Source organism: Typopeltis vanoorti, chromosome 3 (assembly GCF_054136105.1).
Source record: "Typopeltis vanoorti isolate ZY-2024b chromosome 3, IOZ_Tvanoo_1.0, whole genome shotgun sequence".
Taxonomy (NCBI): domain Eukaryota; kingdom Metazoa; phylum Arthropoda; class Arachnida; order Uropygi; family Thelyphonidae; genus Typopeltis; species Typopeltis vanoorti.
In genome coordinates, this window is record NC_143551.1 from 155,411,231 (window position 1) to 155,432,684 (window position 21,454).

The following is a 21,454-nucleotide window of genomic DNA, read 5'->3' on the forward strand; positions in this document are numbered from 1 at the left end:
GAGGGGAGTGCTGCTAATGGTAGCAGGGAAATTAAGTTCACATAAGGTAGACATGAAAGGAGTGGCAATGGTTATGAGGCAGTGTGGTGTAACATGGAGGTTGAGAGCAAGGCATGTTTAGTTGGATGTTGCTACAGGCCTGGGAATGTGGAAGATGGTGATGAAGAAATGTATAAACAACTTGGATTAGTGAACAAAGGAAGGGTAATTATTATGGGTGATTTTAATTATGATGGTATAGATTGGAATGAAGAGATAGCATTTGTGAATAAGGAAATTGAATTTCTCAAGTTCTTGAGAGATAACTATCTCAGGAAGCACATAAAGAAAGGCATGCGAGGATCAAGAGTTGTAGATCTCATCATTTCATCAGAGGATGTAATTGTGAGTGGGTTTCACATTTTCCTCCAGTTGGTGAAAGTGATCATGAAGTAATCACCTGTGTTGTGGCTAGTCATATGCAGATTTTTGCGAGAAAAGGATATATGTCGAATTATAAGGCTGGTGATTATGACAAGCTTAGGAGACAACTTCGAACTATAACATGGAACGAGGAGTTGAGCAGCAAGGAATTAAATGCTGCATGGGAACTTACAAAGAAATACATAACAGCATCAATGTACGAATGTATCCCAAAAGGCTGAATAAGGTAGGTGTAAAATGGATGAACGTGGAGCTTAAGCATGTAATCTGGAAAAAGAAAGTACTTTGGAGAAAGTACATGATGAATAATGGTAATCAGTCACATGAAGAATATAAAGAACAAGCCAGGAGAGTGATTCAGTTAGTAAGGAAAACAAAAGTAGAGTATGAGCAGAAATTGGCAAATCAGGCTAAGAAACACCCTAGAGAATTTTTTTTAGATATGTGGCAAGTGGAAGGAAGAATGATCATGGAAAGATGAAGTTAAGGGATGAAAGTGGTAGAATGGTAACTACTGCAGAAGACATTGTTGAGGTATTCAGTGATCAATTTATAAGGGTGTTTAATCCTGATCAGGGTGGAATCATGAGGAACTTAAGGACATAGGGGAGGATAGCTTAATTGTGAGTGAGCAGGAGGTATTTGAGGAAATAAATAACCTCAATGTTAATAAGGTGATAGGATTTGATGACATATCACCATGCATCTTAAGGAAATGTTCCAGGGAACTGGCAGTAGCATTGGCATGCCTGTTTAATAAGAGTTTTGCAACAGCACAGGTTCCAAGGGAGAATAAAATTGTTCCACTGCATAAAGGAGGTGATAAGGCTGTAGCTTCAAATTATAGGCCTGTCTGTATATCTGGAGTTGTGGTGAAGGTACTGGAGAGATTGGTGAGAAATAGAATACAGAAATGGGTTGATAACAGCAGTATTCTCTCAGCATGGGTTTGTTAAGAGGAGATCATGTTTCACTAACTTATGTACTATAACAAGGTGACAAATACCTTGGACAAGGGAGATGCATATACAGTGGTGTACTTGGATTTTGCAAAGGCTTTTGATAGACTGCCACATGAAAAGCTCTTAAATAAATTGAAACAGATGGGCTGGATAACAGTCTTCTGTGTTGGATCAGTGACTGGCTGTCTGATAGGTATCAGAAAGTTGTATATAGGAGTGCAGTATATCAAAAGAGAAAGGTCATCACCAGCAGTGTGCCTCAGGGGTCAGTTTTCAGGCCATTATTGTTCAATTTGCATGTTAATGATATTGGGTTGGGGTTAACTAGTGATATCCAGCTGTTTGCAGATGATTCAAAACTGGAGAGCAATGCACAGTCAGGCAGGAAGGAAAGTTAATGCCTTACAAGAGAACTTGAATAGATTGCATGAATGGGCAGATAAGTGGAACTGTCAGTTTATTGTTGCCAAGTGTAAGGTTTTGAGATTTGGTAAGCAATGATGGGATGAAAATTACAGCAAACCCTCGATTTAACAGACTAATAGCGGCTAAGGGGTGTCCGTAAAATCATTTTTTTTTAAAATAATTTTCAAAAAATTATTTTTTAAAATAAAAATATTTGTAACATTATACTGCAATTTTATCAATATTAGCACTGTAATAACAAAAAAAATTGTTTTACACACACTTTTAGATAAGTTAATGTGAAGTTAATGTTCGATGTTGAGGCTCTTGGTTTAAGTAATCCTGCTTTGAATAAACTATCAAGTTTTTTTGAGCTTTTGAATTCTGCTGTTTTTTTATAATTAACTACCTAAAATTACGAAAATGTGTGTAATAAAACTGCCGCAGAAAGCCATGCCATGCGACAAAAGAAACAATTATAGTGTGATCCAGCTCTCAGATTTCTGTAGACTAAAATACACAAAGATTATTGAAGAAAAAATGAAAGAGTTTGAGAACAGGAATCAAAACTTGGAGATTCAGTGGCAAGCCTTGAAGAAAACCCTGATTGATTCAGCTAGAGAGGCATGTGGTGAAGTTGTCTGCAAGGACAGAAAAATTAGAATTTCATGGTGGACACAGGAAATTAAACAGGCAGTGAAGGAAAAGAAGAAAGCATATCAAAAGTTCCTGGCAAATAAGTCAGCTTGTGCTCTTAGAGAATACAGAAACAAATGCAAGAATGCTAAACACTGTGTAAAACTAGCTAAACAAAAGTCATGGGAGGACTTTGGCAAGTTATTGAAAATAAATATCAAGAAGGTGGCAAAATATTCTGGAGGTTGTTGAAGAAGCTTAGGAATGGAGGAAAGAGTGCTGTAAAAGGAGTTAGAGATGATAAGGGTGACATGAAAACGAGAGAAAAAGATATCCTTGAAATATGGAGTAATTACTTTGAAAAACTGCTAAATGAAACAAGCAGTGATGACAGCACTGTGGTAAAAAAAACACTGACCAGGCATGCAGTCAGGAATACATATCCATACTTGAAGTAGAAAAAAGCCATCAAAGGCTTGAAATGTGGAAAGGCAACAGGATTAGATGATATTCAACCAGAAATGCTGAAGTATAGTGGTATAAGAGTCTTACAGTGGCTGCACTGCATAGTTCAGAAAGCCTGGACAGAGGGACGAATTCCCGATGATTGGAGTAGAGCTCTCATAGTATCCATATATAAAAAGGGAAATAAAACTGAATGTGAGAATTACAGAGGTATTTCCCTACTGAGTGTTCCTGGCAAGATCTATGCAAGTGTACTTGAGAAACGGTTGAGAAGAATTGTGGAAGAAAAGCTTGGTGAAGAACAAGCTGGATTCAGGTCAAATAGAGGCTGTCAGGATCAGATCTTCACTTTATGACAAATAGTCGAGAAAGCATGGGAATATAACAAAGATCTGTATTTAAGTTTTGTTGATCTGGAAAAGGCATATGACAAGGTGCCAAGAGAGAATATTTTCAATACGCTGCAGTTATATGGTGTCAATGTGGCATTATATCAAGCAATACTTAGTCTTTATTTGAGTTGTAAGTCGACAGTTAGAATTGAAGGAAGTACAGGAAGATGGTTTAATGTTAAATCTGGTGTGAAACAAGGATGTACATTATCCTCTCTGTTATTCATTGTCTATATGGATCATATTATGAAGGAAAGTGGTATTAAATCTGATAACAAAATTCGAGATGTTAATGTCAGCTGTTTGCTTTATGCGGACGATGTTATACTTCTAAATAAATCCGCTACAAGTCTGCAAGATTATCTGACTAAACTGAATAACTGTTGTAATAGATATGGTATGAAGGTCAGCAATAAAAAGACAAAGACAATGAAAATAGGCAGAATCATTGAAAATGTCAACTGTGTTGTGAATGGAGAACCTGTGGAACAAGTAAAACATTTCAGCTACTTAGGCATGATTTTTACTGAAGATGGTAAATTAAATATAGAAATAGACAACAGAATCAGCAAAGCTGGTTTGGTGGGAAGTCAATTGAATAAATTCATATGGAATAAGAGAAATTAGTTGGAACACTAAATTAGCTCTATACAAGGCAGTGTTCAAACCAGTTTTAACTTATGGATCTGGGAGCTGGGTCAGAAGTAAAACACTTGGCCAAAGACTAGAGACCGCAGATATGAGAGCCCTGAGAAAGATTATAGGCGTGAACAGATGGCATCAATGGCAATATCATATTAAAAACGTGGATATTAGGAAAGAACTTGACATTGTCAGCATCCAGGAATGCGTTAGCAGAGCTAATTTCAGGTCGTATGGTCACTTAAACAGAATGGGCAAAGAAAGATTAGCAAAAGAAGTGTTCTCTGCCAGGTTGGCAGGAAAACGACCCAGAGGAAGACCAAGATATAGGTGGATTGATACAGTACAAAGTGCCTTAGACGATAGAAATATAAGTTCTGATAATGTTGGAGTTTTGACAAGTAACAGACTGATTTGGAGGAAAATTGTAGATAGGAAGTTAGTAATGATGTAATGATGTAATTTTTTTCATGTAGTACTATGATATCCTGTACATCCCCCTTTAGGGCGCATGGCAGGAATTGAATGATGATGATGAAGTTTTTTTGAGCTTTTGAATTGTGCTGTGTTTTTATAATTAATTCCCTAAAATTACGAAAATGTGTGTAATAAAACTGCCGCAGAAAGTCATGCCATGCGACAAAAGAAACAATTACAGTGTGATTGGTGTGATCACATCCTAATCATTCGCCGAACATGTTTTATGACTGGTGACTCATTTATGTCGGCTAAATTACTACAATGTTTTTCCATCATATGGCCTATTCGTCAAAATTTGTTAAATATAACAGGAAATTAATAACAAAAAATAACCTGTTAATTTAATTATAAGCAAATCTTGGTTAAAAGCATTTTAAAATTAACAGGCCATTAATTTTCACGTGTGATATGGACCAGAAATTTTGTTCATTAAATCGAGGGTTTACTGTATACACTTGAAGAATAAGGTGGATTGATGCAGTACAAAGTGCCTTAGACGATAGAAATATAATATCTCATAATGTTGGAGTCTTGACAAGTAACAGACTGATTTGGAGGAAAATTGTAGATAAGAAGCTAGTAATGATGTAAATTTTTCATGTAGTACTATCATATCCTGTACACCCCTTGAGGGTACATGGCAGGAAATTGATGATGATGACTTGGTGGAGAAACTTTAACGGAAGTAGAGGAGATGAGAGATCTAGGAATGATGGTGGACAAGGACCTGAAATTCAGGTCCTTGTCCACCATCATAATTGAATAATTGCAATGATGTGTAGAACCCTGACGTGTAGAAATAGAGAGGTTATGATTCCATTGTATAAGCCCTTGATCAGGCCTCATATGGATTATTGTGCACAGATTTGGTCACCGGGTTTTCATGGTGACGAGGATACGTTGGAAAGGGTACAGAGAAGATTCACAAAGGTAGTCAGTGGTCTTTGGAATGTTGAGTACGAGGACAGATTGAGAGAATGTAAGTTGCAGAGCCTTGTGAATAGGAGGAAGGGGGGGGAGATGTGATTGAGACATGTAAGCTGGTCAGGGGTTGTTATCAGGTAGACATGGAAGAGATTTTTCATAGAATATGAGAGGGAAGTAGAACAAGAGGCCATTGCTGGAAACTGTATAAGGAGAGTGTGAGCAAAGGAGTGAGAAGCAGGTACTTTGCATGGAGGGTGGTTGGTGAGTGGAATGCATTGCCTGAGTGTGAGTGTGTTGTGGATGTGGACACATTGAATCAGTTTAAGAGTCGGTTGGATGAGCATTGTATGCAATAGTGAGTACCTCCCACAATGAGTCTCTGACTCCATGGAAGTCAAATGTTAATAATAATAATACAAAAAAAAAAAAATAATAATAATTTTTTAAGCTCTTTTCTTAGTTTTTTGCTCAGATTTTTAACAGTGATTCCTTGTTGTTAATCTGATCTAGATTTGAACTGTCAAAATAATGTATTGCTAGTCCATAAGAATGTTGCTACCTTGCACTGAACTTGGAAAGCATGTTTTTTTCTGATATTGCTGATTTCAATGGTTTCTTCATCATACACTTTGAATAAATTTTTATGAATTTCCACTTTTTTTTTTTAAACCTGATTTAACTAAGAACTAATGGACAACCTTCACGGCAGGTAAACATCACTTGGACTGGCCATTTTAAAAAGTTGTGATAAAAGCCAAATTTTTGTAGATTTAGAAATCTTAAAGTAAAAACTGTGGGCATTACATACATTACTTTTTGGCCTATCATTGTATATTAATAAAATATCTTTTTTATTATTTTTTTAAAATAATATATTGTATAAATATAATATCCCCATTCTTGTGATAAGTGGCACACTTGATGGTGGATTAAGTAGTGTAGATGGCAGTTATTGGTGTAGAGTGCCTTTTCACGATGAGTTCTTTGACATCATGAAGATGTCACAATAATAATAATAATATTTGTCATAAGGTAAAAATCTGGACATGAACAATATCTTCTTGGCCTAAATCCAACTTGTTCTTTATCAGCTTTCCCTTCAACTTTTAAAAAGATAATTTTATGTGCATATTAAAAAGAATAAGCTGCTTTCTTATATTTGAATATCAGGTTTGAACCACATCACTTTACTTAATCATGTAGTACATGTAGTTATAAATAATGGATATCCTTAATTTCTGACTACAAGGTTGCCCCTTTCTGGATGTCCATGGCTCATGCACAGCAAACATGGCAGCAATTGAAGAATACTGGAAGAAAAGCAAAGAAAAAGAGGAAGAATGGAAAGGGCTAGTACCATCACTGGGAGGTCCCTTTCACCATGAATAGTTGCCCCATGGGGAGGAGCAACATGAAAGATGGCACAAGTATACTGAAAGATCAATACACTGTATAAGCTGAGTCAGTGAGAGGAATCATGAGTCATTTATAAGCTGTAGTTTGATGCAGTATGACTTTTCCTATTCCTAGGAGCTACAGTTAAAGATTGGAAAAAACAGGTCACCGCAAGAAGGTGGGGATTGACTGAACAGGGAAAGACTACATATTCTGCACCACCCATCCATTAGTGGCTCATATTAAATGCTGCATTAAAGTTCTTTTATTTTAATATTTTGGTGTTTGATTCATATTTTAGGTTCCTGAAACCAGGTTATTTTGGATGTTTAGTCATTTAAAGTATTTTAAACAGAGTAGAATCCAGTTAAATAATTGAGGTAACCATTTATTTGGGACATATCTTAAAGAACCAAATCAAATTGAGAAAGTTGCCAGATTTCTTTGTTTATTTGGAATTACAAGCCATTTATTTGGGACATGAGAAGCAGTACTCGAGATTATCCCTCTGAGGTAATAACTTGTAAAGGATTAACTGGTTTAACGCTTACAGCACAAGGAGTGCATTATCTCCGATCATAATTTCTGCTATTATTTTTGCTGCAGGCTTGACCAGAGTTTCACCAATTGTTTCCACTGCACCACTTTTTGCTATTAATAGCGACACACGATATGAAGATTCTAAAGCCTTCATGTTTTCACCTCCTGACACGATTGACATCATTTTTTGAGATTCTTTTAAATTTTTTTGTTTATTTTGAAAAAATTCGACAGGTTTGTCCTTGCATTCATTATGTTTAGATTCAAAATGGCGATTTAAATTACATGGTTTCATGCTTTCATTTTTTAAAGTTTCACCACAAATTACACATAATGGAATAGGTTCCTCTTCATTTCCCATCCATGAAAATCCACATTTCAAGTAATTTATATCGTACTTATGAAGTTTTCTCATTTCTTCCTGGTTGGTTCTTTAGAGATGTCAGACGACACACGCTTATCAATTTTACTTGATCCAGATACAATATCAACATTTTCTTGTTGCTGACAGCTACTTGTATCTACTATGTTCCTCTCTTTTGCACATTTTAAAAATCCAGTCTTTAACCAGCGATCCATACTTAAGAATTTGAAAGCTTCTTAAGTATGGATCGTATTTAACGAACAGTCCTTCAACAAATGGCTAGTGAAAGCAGAACTCGAAACAGACAGCAATGGTAGGCCAGTAGAGATAAAGCAGCTATGAAGACGTTCATATGATTGGTGCGGTATTAACAAAAGATCACGCTACTAATTGACAAAGGCAAGCCGACAGTTCAGTTGAAATGCTAATTCTCTTCAACCGAATTCCTTATATAATATCTGAAACATATTTACTATATATTTCTTAGTTTTAAGGGTCAAAGCTGTATAACTGAGAGGAGACCTCCATATAGCCTTTAAAGGAATGCGGAGAACCGACCAGGGCTTCTGACCTAATGTCCAATCCTCACCTTCTCGTGGTGCACCCTGTTGGGTATCTACTTTGATACTGAACGAACGAGAATGGGCTGGCAATTTGGGATTTAGCCGACCAAATTGTATTCTTATTGGTTAAACCAAAATAAAAAATGATGGTACAACATGACAAAATTTCATGCCGGCTGGGGCGTCGCCCGGTTAAACAAGGCCCCCGTTGTTTTCGCCAGGGAACCAGGGCGAACAGCGAAAAGTCAGCTACTGGAACAAATCTGAAAACAAACCGCAACTCAACATCACTAGAGTTAAAGATCGGTACTATCAACGTAAGAAGCCTGAATGGCAAAGAAATGGAGCTAGCTGAGGAATTACATAAGTACCAGATCGACATAATAGGGGTGACTGAAACAAAAAAGACCAAAACTGGTGAGATCTTTCTGAGCAATAAATACAAAATGTTATATTCAGGCAATGACAATCAAGGAAAAGAAGGAGTAGCCATAGTATTCAACACAAAATACAAGGCTAATCTTCTTGAATGGCAGTCAGTCTCAAGTAGAGTAATGTGGGCAAATATGAGAATGGGGAACTGGACAATGAGACTTATTTGTGCCTATGGTCCCACAGAAGGTTCTACTAAGGTAGAAGTGGAGGAATTTTTTGAGGCTTTAGAAAAAGCAACTGACACAATGAAAAAGGAAAAGTTGGTCCTTGTTGGGGATCTAAATAGCAGAGTAGGAAATGATTGTGAGACATACAAAAATATTTTGGGAAAATTTGGAGAAAAGAGCAAAGCTAATAATAATGGCAAATATCTGTTGGATTTCTGCTCAGGACATGGACTGGTTATTACTAACACCATGTTCCAACATAAAAATGTGCACAAATTCACATGGAGAGAAGAGGCTAGAAATAAGAAAAGTCTCATTGACTATGTTATTGTTGATAGTGATGTTTTCTCCCTGGTGCAGGACAACAGAGTGTACAGAGGATTTGAAATTGGAAGTGATCACTATTTAGTCTTGAGCAGGATAAAATTGAATTTCATATTGAAAAGAATAACATGTAAGAAAGTTTTAAAGCGAATAAAAGTTGAGCAGCTCTCAGATGTGAACTGTAGACTAAAATACAGAAATATTATTGAAAAGAAAATGAAAGAGTTTGAGAACAGGAATCAAACCTTGGAGATCCAGTGGCAAACTCTGAAGGAAACATTGATTGATTCTGCCAGAGAGGCATGTGGTGAGGTTGTGTGCAAGGATAAAAAAATCAGAACTCCCTGGTGGACACAGGAAGTTAAAGAGGCAGTGAAGGAAAAGAAGAAAGCATATCAAAAGTTCCTGGCAAATAAGTCAGCTTTTACTCTTACAGAATACAGAGACAAATGTAAGAAAGCTAAACAGTGTGTAAAACTAGCTAAACAAAAGTCATGGGAGGACTTTGGCAAGAATATAGAAAATAAATATCAAGAAGGTGGCAAAATATTCTGGAGGTTGTTGAAGAAGCTTAGGAATGGAGGAAAGAGTGCTGTAAAAGGAATTAGAGATGATAAAGGTGAAATGAAAACGGGAGAAAAAGATATCCTTGAAGTATGGAGTAATTACTTTGAAAAACTGCTAAATGAAACAAGCAGTGATGACAGCACAGTGATAAAAAACACAGACCAGGCATGCAGTCAGGAATACATATCCATACTTGAAGTAGAAAAAGCCATCAAAGGCTTGAAATGTGGAAAGGCAGCAGGAGTAGATGATATTCGACCAGAAATGCTGAAGTATGGTGGTATAAGAGTCTTACAGTGGCTGCACTGCATAGTTCAGAAAGCCTGGGCAGAGGGACGAATTCCCGATGATTGGAGTAGAGCTCTCATAGTACCCATATATAAAAAGGTAAATAAAACTGAATGTGAGAATTACAGAGGTATTTCCCTACTGAGTGTTCCTGGCAAGATCTATGCAAGTATACTTGAGAAACGGTTGAGAAGAATTGTGGAAGAAAAGCTTGGTGAAGAACAAGCTGGATTCAGGCCAAATAGAGGCTGTCAGGATCAGATCTTCACTTTAAGACAAATAGTCGAGAAAGCATGGGAATATAACAAAGATCTGTATTTAAGTTTTGTCGATTTGGAAAAGACATATGACAAGGTGCCAAGAGAGAAGCTATTCAATACGCTGCAGTTATATGGTGTCAATGGGGCATTATATCAAGCAATACTTAGTCTTTATTTGAGTTGTGAGTCAGCAGTTAGAATTGAAGGAAGTACAGGAAGATGGTTTAATGTTAAATCTGGTGTGAGACAAGGATGTACATTATCCCCTCTGTTATTCATTATTTATATGGATCACATTATGAAGGAATGTGGTATTAAACCTGATATCAAAATTGGAGATGTTAATGTCAGCTCTTTGCTTTATGCAGATGATGTTATACTTCTAAATAAATCTGCTACAAGTCTGCAAGATTCTCTGACTAAATTGAATAGCTGTTGTAATAGATATGGTATGAAGGTCAGCAATAAAAAGACAAAGACAATGAAAATAGGCAGAATCATTGAAAATGTCAACTGTGTTGTGAATGGAGAACCTGTGGAACAAGTAAAACATTTCAGCTACTTAGGCACAATTTTTACTGAAGATGGTAAACTAAATATAGAAATAGACAACAGAATCAGCAAAGCTGGTATCGTGGGAAGTCAATTGAATAAATTCATATGGAATAAGAAAGAAATTAGTCGGAACACTAAATTAGCTGTATACAAGACTGTGTTCAAACCAATTTTAACTTATGGATCTGAGAGCTGGGTCAGAAGTAAAACACTTGACCAAAGACTAGAGACCGCAGATATGAGAGTCCTGAGAAAGATTAGAGGCGTGAACAGATGGCATCAATGGCAATATCATATTAAAAATGAGGATATTAGGAAAGAACTTGACATTGTCAGCCTCCAGGAATGTGTTAGCAGAGCTAATCTCAGATGGTATGGTCACTTAAATAGAATGGGAGAGGAAAGATTAGCAAAACAAGTGTTCTCTGCCAGGTTGGCAGGAAAACGACCCAGAGGAAGACCAAGATATAGGTGGATTGATACGGTACAAAGTGCCTTAGACGATAGAAATATAAGATCTGATAATGTTGGAGTCTTGACAAGTAACAGACTGATTTGGAGGAAAATTGTAGATAGGAAGTTAATAATGATGTAATTTTTTCATGTAGTACTGTCATATCCTGTACACCCCTTGAGGGTACATGGCAGGAATTTGATGAAGATGATGATGATGATGATGATGATTTCTTAGTTTTAACACGTTCACTCAAACAAAACCATATGCTGCCGGTTTTGATTGTCTACTATACAGCATTTTATGTGGGAGGGGTCATGCGATTCATTAGTTAGTGCGAGTTGTCTCTAATTGCACTGTTTTTTGAGAAACATATTACAGCCTGCAGATGTCTGTACCTTATTCAGTGATACAATAGGAACGTTTTATGATCTCAAACTTAAATTTTATTCCATTCATTAAAGATGCATAGCCGAAAATTGCCACGGACCCCCTGAAGACCTTTCGCGGACCCCGGGGGTCCGCTTACCACACTTTGAGAAACACTGCTCTAAAGCATCAAAAAAATTCCTTCACTTCTACCTTAATAGAACCTTCTGTGGGACCATAGGCACAAATAAGTCTCATTGCCCATTCTCATATTTGCCCACATCATTCTACTTGAGACTGCTTGCCATTCAAGAAGATTAGCCTCGTATTTAGTGTTGAATACTATGGCTACTCCTTCATTTCCTTGATTGTTATTGCCTGAATATAACATTTTGTATTTATTGCTCAGAAAGATCTCACCAGTTTTTGTCTTTTTTCTTTCAGTCACCCCTATTATGTCGATCTGGTACTTATCTAGTTCCTCAGCTAGCTCCATTTCTTTGTCATTCAGGCTTCTTATGTTGATAGTACCGATCTTTAACTCTGGTGATGTTGAGTTGGGGGTGTGTTTTCAGATTTGTTCCAGTAGCTGACTTTTCGCTGTTCGCCCTGGTTCCCTGGCGAAAACAACAGGGGCCTTGTTTAACAAGCTGGTGCCCCAGCCAGTATGAAATTTTGTCATGTTGTACCATCATTTTGTATTTTGGCTTAAGTCAATAAGAATACAATTTGGTCAGCCCATCCTCATTCATTCAGTATCCAGGTAGATACCCAACAGGGTGTACCACGGGAAGGTGAGAATCGGATTGGACATTATTATTATTATTATTATTATTCAGGCCTCCAAGGAGTCAAAAGAGTCATCGAGGGAGGTCCTTCCTAAGACATAAAGTCTATCAAGACTCACTGAGGGGAGGTCCCCCCCTGAGAAACACAAAGTCCATCATACCACTCTTTAAACTCACTGACCGTTCTCGCTCCCACTACTCCATCAGGCAATGCATTCCACGGCTAAACCACCCTCCACACAAAGAAACCACTCCTTACCCTCTTGCTCACAGTTTCCTTTCGTAACTTCCAGGGATGGCCTCTTGTCATCACTCCTTCCCGCTGATCAACCAAGCGAAAGAACTCCCCAGTGTCAACCCTGTAACCACCTCTCAACAGTTTAAAAGTCTCAATCATATCACCTCTCCTTCTTCTATCTACCAAACTCTGCGGTCCACATTCTCTCAGCCGATCCTCATAACTATCCTTGTACAGTCCTGAAACCATCTTTGTCATCTGTCTTTGTATCTTTTCCACAGTTAATTTATCCCCTTCAAATCCTGGGGACCAAATCTGAGAACAATAGTCCAAGTGTGGTCTGATCAGAGACTTATACAATGGAATGATAACCCTCTTATCTCTGCAGGTCAGTGTCGTTCTCATAATTGCAGCAATCCTCTGTGTTACCTTCACCACCCTTGCAATATATCCCCTAAACTTCAGGTTTCTATCAATCATCAACCCCAGATCTCATCTCCCCTACTTCCTCCAGTATAACTCCTCCCATAGAGTATGCAGCATCCCATCGATGTTTCCCAAACCTCAAGACCTTACATTTTGCTGCATTAAACTAAAACCCCCATTCATTTGCCCATCTATCTAGCTTATTTAAATCCTCTTGCAGGGCTACCACATCTGCACTATTACTAATAATCCTTCCCAGCTTCGCATCATCTGCAAACAACTGAATATCCCCCCTGCAATCCACTGGCTATGTCATTGATATAAAGGTTAAACAATATAGGTCCTAGTACTGAGCCCTGTGGGACCCCACTTGTAACCCTCTGCCTCCTGGAAACTGCTCCACCATACACAACTCTCTGATACCTATCAGACAGCCAATCCTGAATCCAGTTGACCAATCTGACATCCAGACCCATGTGCTGCAACTTAAATATCAGCTTATCATGTGGCACCCTGTCAAATGCCTTCGCCAAGTCTAAGAAAATTGCAGTATATGCCTTTCCCTCATCTAATGTTCTTGTAACTTTATTATAAAAGGCTAGCATATTGCTAAAACAAGAGCGTCCTTTCACAAATCCATGTTGATTCTCACAGATAACATTACCCTCATCTGCCCAATGCTGTACACGGTCCCTCATTACTTTCTCCAAGATCTTAACAACTACTGATGACACACAGACTGGCCTATAATTAGACACTTCCAGTCTGTTACCACCCTTATGCAATGGCACTATCTTACCTTCCTTCCATTCCCTGGGCACCTTTGCCAAAGCCAGACTTTCATTGAAAAGCCACGTTAAAGGTACTCTCAATTCCCTAGCACATTCTCTCAAAACTCGTGGCGAAATACCATCCAGTCCCACAGCTTTACTGACATCCAGAGTACTCAGTATCTGAAACACACTCTCCTTCTGTACCTCCAGACCTCGTACCAGTCCTATCCCTCTAGCATTAAAACTGACTCCTCTAGGATGAAATACTCCAATAAAGTGTTCATTGAACAATTCCACTATGTCCTCTGCATCAGTCACTCTATTCCCATTTTTATCCCACAATATCATTCTTCCACAGTCATTTCTCCTCCTACTGGCCACATAGCTAAAAAATTCCCTAGGATTTTCTTTGGATCTTAGGGCCAATCTCCTCTCATATTCCAGTTTCGCTTTCCTTACCACACTAGTCACTCTTCTGGCCTGTGTCTTATATTCCTCATGCATCTCTTCACCTATCTCCTTATATATCTTCCATAGCCTCTTTTTCGCATGCAATTCCTGTTTAATATTGTTTGTCATCCACTTTACTCCAAATTGCGTCCTCTTCTTCATTCGTGGTATACAACTTACCATTGCTGATAACAAATATTCTTTCACAATTTCCCACGCACTGGTGATATCCCGGCCTTCCAATTCCTCCCTCCATGAAACTTCCTGAAGTTGACGTCTAAGACTATTATAATCACCTGCCTTATAATTCCACATAAGTTCCCGTCTCTTTGATACTCCTGCATGTCTATTCATTTTCCAAGTCAACACCATATGGTCACTCTCTCCAACTGGTGGGAGAGACGTCAACTCAGTTATTATCAACTCTTCTGATGCTATAACCAAATCCAAAATTTTTGAACCTCTTGTTCCCTCTGTTACATGTTGCCTAAGACATTTGTCCCTCAAGAATTCTAGAAATTCCATTCCCCTATTGCTACATGCATCTTCCTCTCTCCAATTTATATTACTGAAGTTAAAATCTCCCATAACAATCATTCTTCTTGCACTTGCCAAACTTAGCTGCCTAAACATCTCCTGGTCCCCATCCTCTGTGCTCCTGGGTCTGTAGCAACACCCCACTAAATATCCTGTCTTGCCTACCTCTACCTCACACCATATGCTCTCAAAATCATTTGTCTCACTTCCTTCCAAATTCTCCACTCTTAGAGGACATAGGTCATCACTTATCATAAGCAGTACCCCACCACCACGCTTTCCCCTCCTATCCTGACGAAAAATGCTATACCCAGCGATTTCTATTCCTGTTGTTATATCACCCTCTGTCAACCACATTAGGTCAGAAGCCGTGGTCGGTTAAGCACCCCTACTATTATTATTATTATTATTATTATTATTATGTAACACTTCCAAGGAGTCCAAAGACTCATCGAGGGAGGGTACCTACTCTACAACTCTCTATCTCCACCACTCAATCCACCAACTACAATGAACCGCAACCACCAATGCCATCTACCGCCCATCATCACCACTGGTATTTTCAAGACAATCCACAAACATCCATGCCCATGGTAAGATTCGAACCCACACCCTTTTGGCTGGAGAGCTGATACGCTACTATGCTTCCTTAGCTGGATTACTGTTTTCATTCCCCATTTCACTATATATTCCTTATATAAGCCAGTTTGTTCTTTCTTCAAGACGTGTGGCAGGGCTGTACTAAATAAGAAGAAAGAAGTGTTGTGGCTTATCTTACATGAACCAAGAATAATAAACATCAAGAAAACAATTAAAAAAATTGTTTAATTGACCAGTTTCCTATGACATATCATGTACATCTTCAGGATAAAATTATAAATTTGAATTATGAATGCTTATATTAATAGGGTTTTTGAAAGTAACAACTGTCATACACAATGAATTTCAAGTAGATGATGAACACAGCATCGAGATGACATGCATGGTTCATTATTGTGTTGTATAATGAATACGGTAGCCTAATTCACAACTATGCCAGTCTTTGATATACGCAGACCAAAGTTGGTTTAAAACGAGACACTGGTTTTTGTTACACTGGGTTAGACCATGTAATATTTTGGGAGCTTCTTTCAAACTACATACATAAATGGCATTCCTGTGAGCTGCCAAAGTACCTATGTTTTTCTTTGGTGATATGAATTAAGAGGAAAACAAGAATTTCTGGGTAATTATCCCCTACATGTGGAGATAGTAGAGTAAGTAAATATTTGTATTGGTAGTATGTCAGAAAAAGCCTAGTATCTACAATAGCTTTAAGTAGAATGCCCTCCTTATAATTTTAGGAGCACCATATACTATATATATATGTGTGGAATAACTAGATGGTTTGAAGAAATTTGTTATTTCATCTCCTTATGCCAATTACTAAGATCATTAATTAAATTGTTTGTTTTGCTATGAATGTTCCATGTAGTGGCCATTCTCCAAGTATTGATGCTATGAACGCTTTTCATAGCATCAATATTTCACCAAGTATTGATGCTTTTCTTTGAAGTACAGAAAAAAAAAATTCACACTGACAGGTGCGTGCTACATCACACCAATCCAGTCCAGAAGAAAGATATCATAAAAACACTCAAAGGAAAAGCATACAATATTCAGTGATAACAACAAAAGAAGAACAGGAAATGACATATCTCATCAGATATGTCATTTCCTAGGCGCTACAGTTAAAGATTGGAAAAAACAGGTCACCGCAAGAATGTGGGGATTGACTGAACAGGGAAAGACTACATATTGTGCACCACCCATCCATTAGTGGCTCATATTAAATACTGCATTAAAGTTCTTTTATTTTAATATTTTGGTGTTTGATTCATATTTTAGGTTCCTGAAACCAGGTTATTTTGGATGTTTAGTCATTTAAAGTATTTTAAGCAGAGTAGAATCCAGTTAAATAATTGAGGTAACTATTTATTTGGGACAAATCTTAAAGAACCAAATCAAATTGAGAAAATTGCCAGATTTCTTTGTTTATTTGGAATTACAAGCCATTTATTTGGGACATGAGACGCAGTACTCAAAATTATCCCTCTGAGGTAATAACTTGTAAATAAATAAATTGATCGGATTTGCCTTTCAAATAGTACCATTCATTGAAGAATCACTGAAATGGCTGAAAATATAAAACAAACATTGTTATCCGATATACATAAGAGTCATTATTATACGTTGCAGGTAGATGAATCCACTGACATTACAAATTTTGCAAATCTTCTAGCGTTCGTTAGGTACGAAAAAAATCAAAAATTTCATGACGACCTTTTATATTGCCAACCCTTCCTTGAATATTTCTTCTCCTGTTATATGTTCTAGGAAGGGTTGGCAATATAAAAGGTCATCATGAATTTTGATGCATAAAGGTATTTGCTGTATAAATACCTTTATGCATCAAAACAAGATTGATTGGAAAAGTTGTGTTGGAATAAACAAAGCATGGATGGAGCGAAATCCATGGTCGGATCTAAAAAAGGGCTTGTTTCAAGGATTCAAGCTGCAGCAAATGCAAAGTCGACACACTGCTGCATACACAGGGAGGCTTTGGCTACACATATGACATTTACAGAACTAAGAAAAGTTCTTGATGAAGCTGTAAAAATCATAAATTATATTAAAGGCCGTCCTCTAAACACCAAGACCTTTCTCTCAACTTTGCAAAGAAATGGGAAGCAACTATACACAACTTCTTTTCCATACCGATGTTCATTGGCTTTCTCGTGGAAAAGTCCTTACTCATTTATTTGAACTTCGGAATGAACTACAAGTTTTACTTGATGAAAAGTTTGAATTGAAAAAGCATTTACATAATTGGAAATGGCTCAGTCATTTAGCATACCTGGCAGATATATTTACTGTATTAAATAGTCTTAATTTATCTTTACAAGGCAAGGAAATTTCTATATTTCATGTCCAAGATAAAGTGAATTACATTGGCAAAAGCGGGTTGGTAATGGAGAATTTGATGCGTTTCCATCACTTCATGAATTGCTCGCAAGTTCAAATGAACAAATTGATGATGATGTGAAAATTACTATCATGCAGCATTTAAAAAGCTTACAAATGAATCTAGAAAAGTATTTCCCTGAATTGGACATTGATATTGAGTGGATAACATACCCTTTCAATAAAAACAAATTTATGCCAAAGGGTCTATCGTCAATAGAAGAACAACAACTTTTAGAACTAGCTTTTGATGGTTTCCTAAAAAATAAATACAATGAGAATACGTTATAATCATTTTGGCTACAAATACAGTATGAATTTCCTGAATTAACAGATAAAGCTCTAAGGTACATTTTTCTATTTCTAAGTTTATATCTGTGCGAAGTTGGATTTTCGGCCCTTGTAGATATTAAGACAAAGAAGAGGAATCGCATTATAGATGTCGAGCTGCATCTGAGATTGAAATTAACAACTATAGAGCCAAATTTTGCTGAAATTTTATCTCACCATAAGCAATTTCACTCCTCTCATTGATGATAAATTATTTCAAGTAAGTAAAACTTTATAGTATCTTTATAAAGTTTGTTCTATTAAAAATAAATCATATTTTTTGTTTACATGAACATATAAATTCAAATAAAATAGATATTTAATTTTTTAATATTTTAAATTCATTTATTCATTTTAATTAATTGATTTTTTAATTAATTAATTAGGGGGTACTTGGTAATAATGAAAATTTAAGAAAGGGTCTGCGGATATCTGAAGTTTAAGAAAGCAACTGACACAATGAAAAAGGAAAAGTTGGTCCTTGTTGAGGATTTAAATAGCAGAGTGGGAAATGATTGTCAGACATACAAAAATATTTTGGGAAAATTTAGAGAAAAGAGCAAAGCTAATAATAATGACAAATACCTGTTGGATTTCTGATCAGGACATGGACTGGTTATTACTAACATCATGTTCCAACATAAAAATGTGCATAAATTCACATGGAGAGAAGTGGCAAGGAATAAGAAAAGTCTCATTGACTATGTTATTGTTGATAGTGATATTTTCTCCCTGGTGCAGGACACCAGAGTGTACAGAGGATTTGAAATTGGAAGTGATCACTATTTAGTCTTGAGCAGGATAAAATTGACTTTCATATTGAAAAGAATAACATGTAATAAAGTTTTAAAGTGAATAAAAGTTGAGCAGCTCTCAGATGTGAACTGTAGACTAAAATACACAAAGATTATTGAAAAAAAAATGAAAGAGTTTGAGAACAGCAACCAAACCTTGGAGATTCAGTGGCAAGCACTGAAGAAAACCCTGATTGATTCAGCCAGAGAGGCAAGTGGTGAGGTTGTCTGCAAGGATAGAAAAATCAGAACTCCATGGTGGACATAGGAAGTTAAAGAGGCAGTGAAGGAAAAGAAGAAAGCATATCAAAAGTTCCTGGCAAATAAGTCAGCTTGTGATCTTAGAGAATACAGAGACAAATGTAAGAAAGCTAAACACTGTGTAAAACTAGCTAAACAAGCTGAATTCAGGCCAAATAGAGGCTGTCAGGATCAGATCTTCACTTTACGACATATAGTTGAGAAAGCATGGGAATATAACAAAGATCTATATTTAAGTTTTGTTGATCTGGAAAAGGTATATAACAAGGTGCCAAGAGAGAAGCTATTCAATACGCTACAGTTATGTGGTGTGAATGGGGCATTATATCACGCAATACTTAGTCTTTATTTGAGTTGTAAGTCAGCAGTTAGAATTGAAGGAAGTACAGGAAGATGGTTTAATGTTAAATCTGGTGTGAGAAGATAAAGTTGTACATTATCCCCTCTGTTATTCATTATCTATATGGATCACATTATGAAGGAAAGTAGTATTAAACATATCAAAATTGAGATGTTAATGTCAGCTCTTTGCTTTATGTAGACGATGTTCTACTTCTAAATAAATCTGCTACAAGTCTGCAAGATTCCCTGACTAAATTGAATAACTGTTGTAATAGATATGGTATGAAGGTCAGCAATAAAAAGACAAAGACAATGAAAATAGGCAGAATCATTGAAAATGTCAACTACATTGTGAACGGAGAACCTGTGGAACAAGTAAAACATTTCAGCTTCTTAGGCACGATTTTTAGTGAAGATGGTAAATTAAATTTGGAAATAGATAACAGACTCAACAAAGCTGGTATGGTAGGAAGCAATTGAATAAATTCATATAGAATAAGAGAGAAATTAGTCGGAACACTAAATTAGCTGTATACAAGACAGTGTTCAAACCAATTTTAACTTATGGATCTGAGAGCTGGGTGAGAAGTAAAATACTTGACCAAAGACTAGAGACCGCAGATATGAGAGTCCTGAGAAAAATTAGAGGCGTGAACAGATGGCATCAATGGCAATATCATATTAAAAACGAGAATATTAGGAAAGAACTTGACATTGTCAGCATCCAGGAATGCGTTAGCAGAGCCAATCTCAGATAGTATGGTCACTTAAATAGAATGGGCGAGAAAAGATTAGCAAAACAAGTGTTCTCTGCTGGGTTGATAGGAAAATGACCCAGAGGACGACCCAGATATAGGTGGATAAGTGCCTCAGACGATAGAAATATAAGATCTGATAATGTTGGAGTCTTGACAAGTAACAAGCAAATATCAACCTAAGTAAATAAATATATTTATTTACTTAGGTTGATGTTTCGTAGGGTGAAAATAGTAGATATGAAGTTAGTAATGATGTAAATTTTTCATGTAGTACTATCATATCCTGTACACCTCTTGAGGGTACTTGGCAGGAATTTGATGATGATAATAATAGTAATCATAGAAATATCCCTATTGTTATAATGCCAGATAGCACATGGATGTAGGTGGCAATGTGAGCAAAGACTCAAACAGCCATCTACATCTATGTGTTATATGTTGATTGTTCTAAATCAAAATTATAGAAGAGGAGAACAACATACAACACACATTTCTCTCGTAGAACACAATCCATGTCAATTGTTTTGGAGAACAATCAATATCCATAGTGAAGGGAGTGTTAAAGAGTTATCTAGTATTCTGGTAGGCATGTGAACAGTTGGTGTGAGATCACTGGTGATAGCAGATGTCTTTGCATCTCAACCTACGGGATAACTTCAGTTTTTATTATGGTTTAATTCACGACACAGCACAAACACTAATAAGAAAATAAATATATTTATTTTCTTAGGTTGATATTTCGTTGGTTTTCTACCCAGCATCTTCAGTGCTGGGTAGAAATGCTACGCTGCATCGCCGCCGTCATCAAGGCGAAAGGGATTGCTACCCGCTACTAGGCAGGTATCTCTAATTCAACTGCTCATTAGTGTATAACACTGTTACATCTCTTATTGATGTTTAAAATCATGAAATATAATGGAGAGAGAGATCAGAAATTGCATGTTGTTTGTTTCAAACTATTTTGAACAAAATAAAACTATTCAAATAAAAAACAAAACTGTTAACAAATGAATTAAGGTTTTTGATTTCTAAACCAGAGAAGACTTGAGGCTTTCTTACATAGAATTACTCTAACAGCTGTATCTGCTTATAGAAATTCAGGTATGTGTTAATCACTTTTTTTTTTTGTTTTTGCAATTAG

At 36.7% G+C, this 21,454-nt stretch overlaps 1 protein-coding gene across 3 annotated transcripts in view; it reads left to right on the top strand.

The window, feature by feature from the left end:
* LOC150108681 (histone-lysine N-methyltransferase SMYD3-like) overlaps window positions 1-21,454 on the top strand; it is a 197,170-nt gene that overhangs the window by 148,668 nt on the left and 27,048 nt on the right. The window lies entirely within an intron of this gene.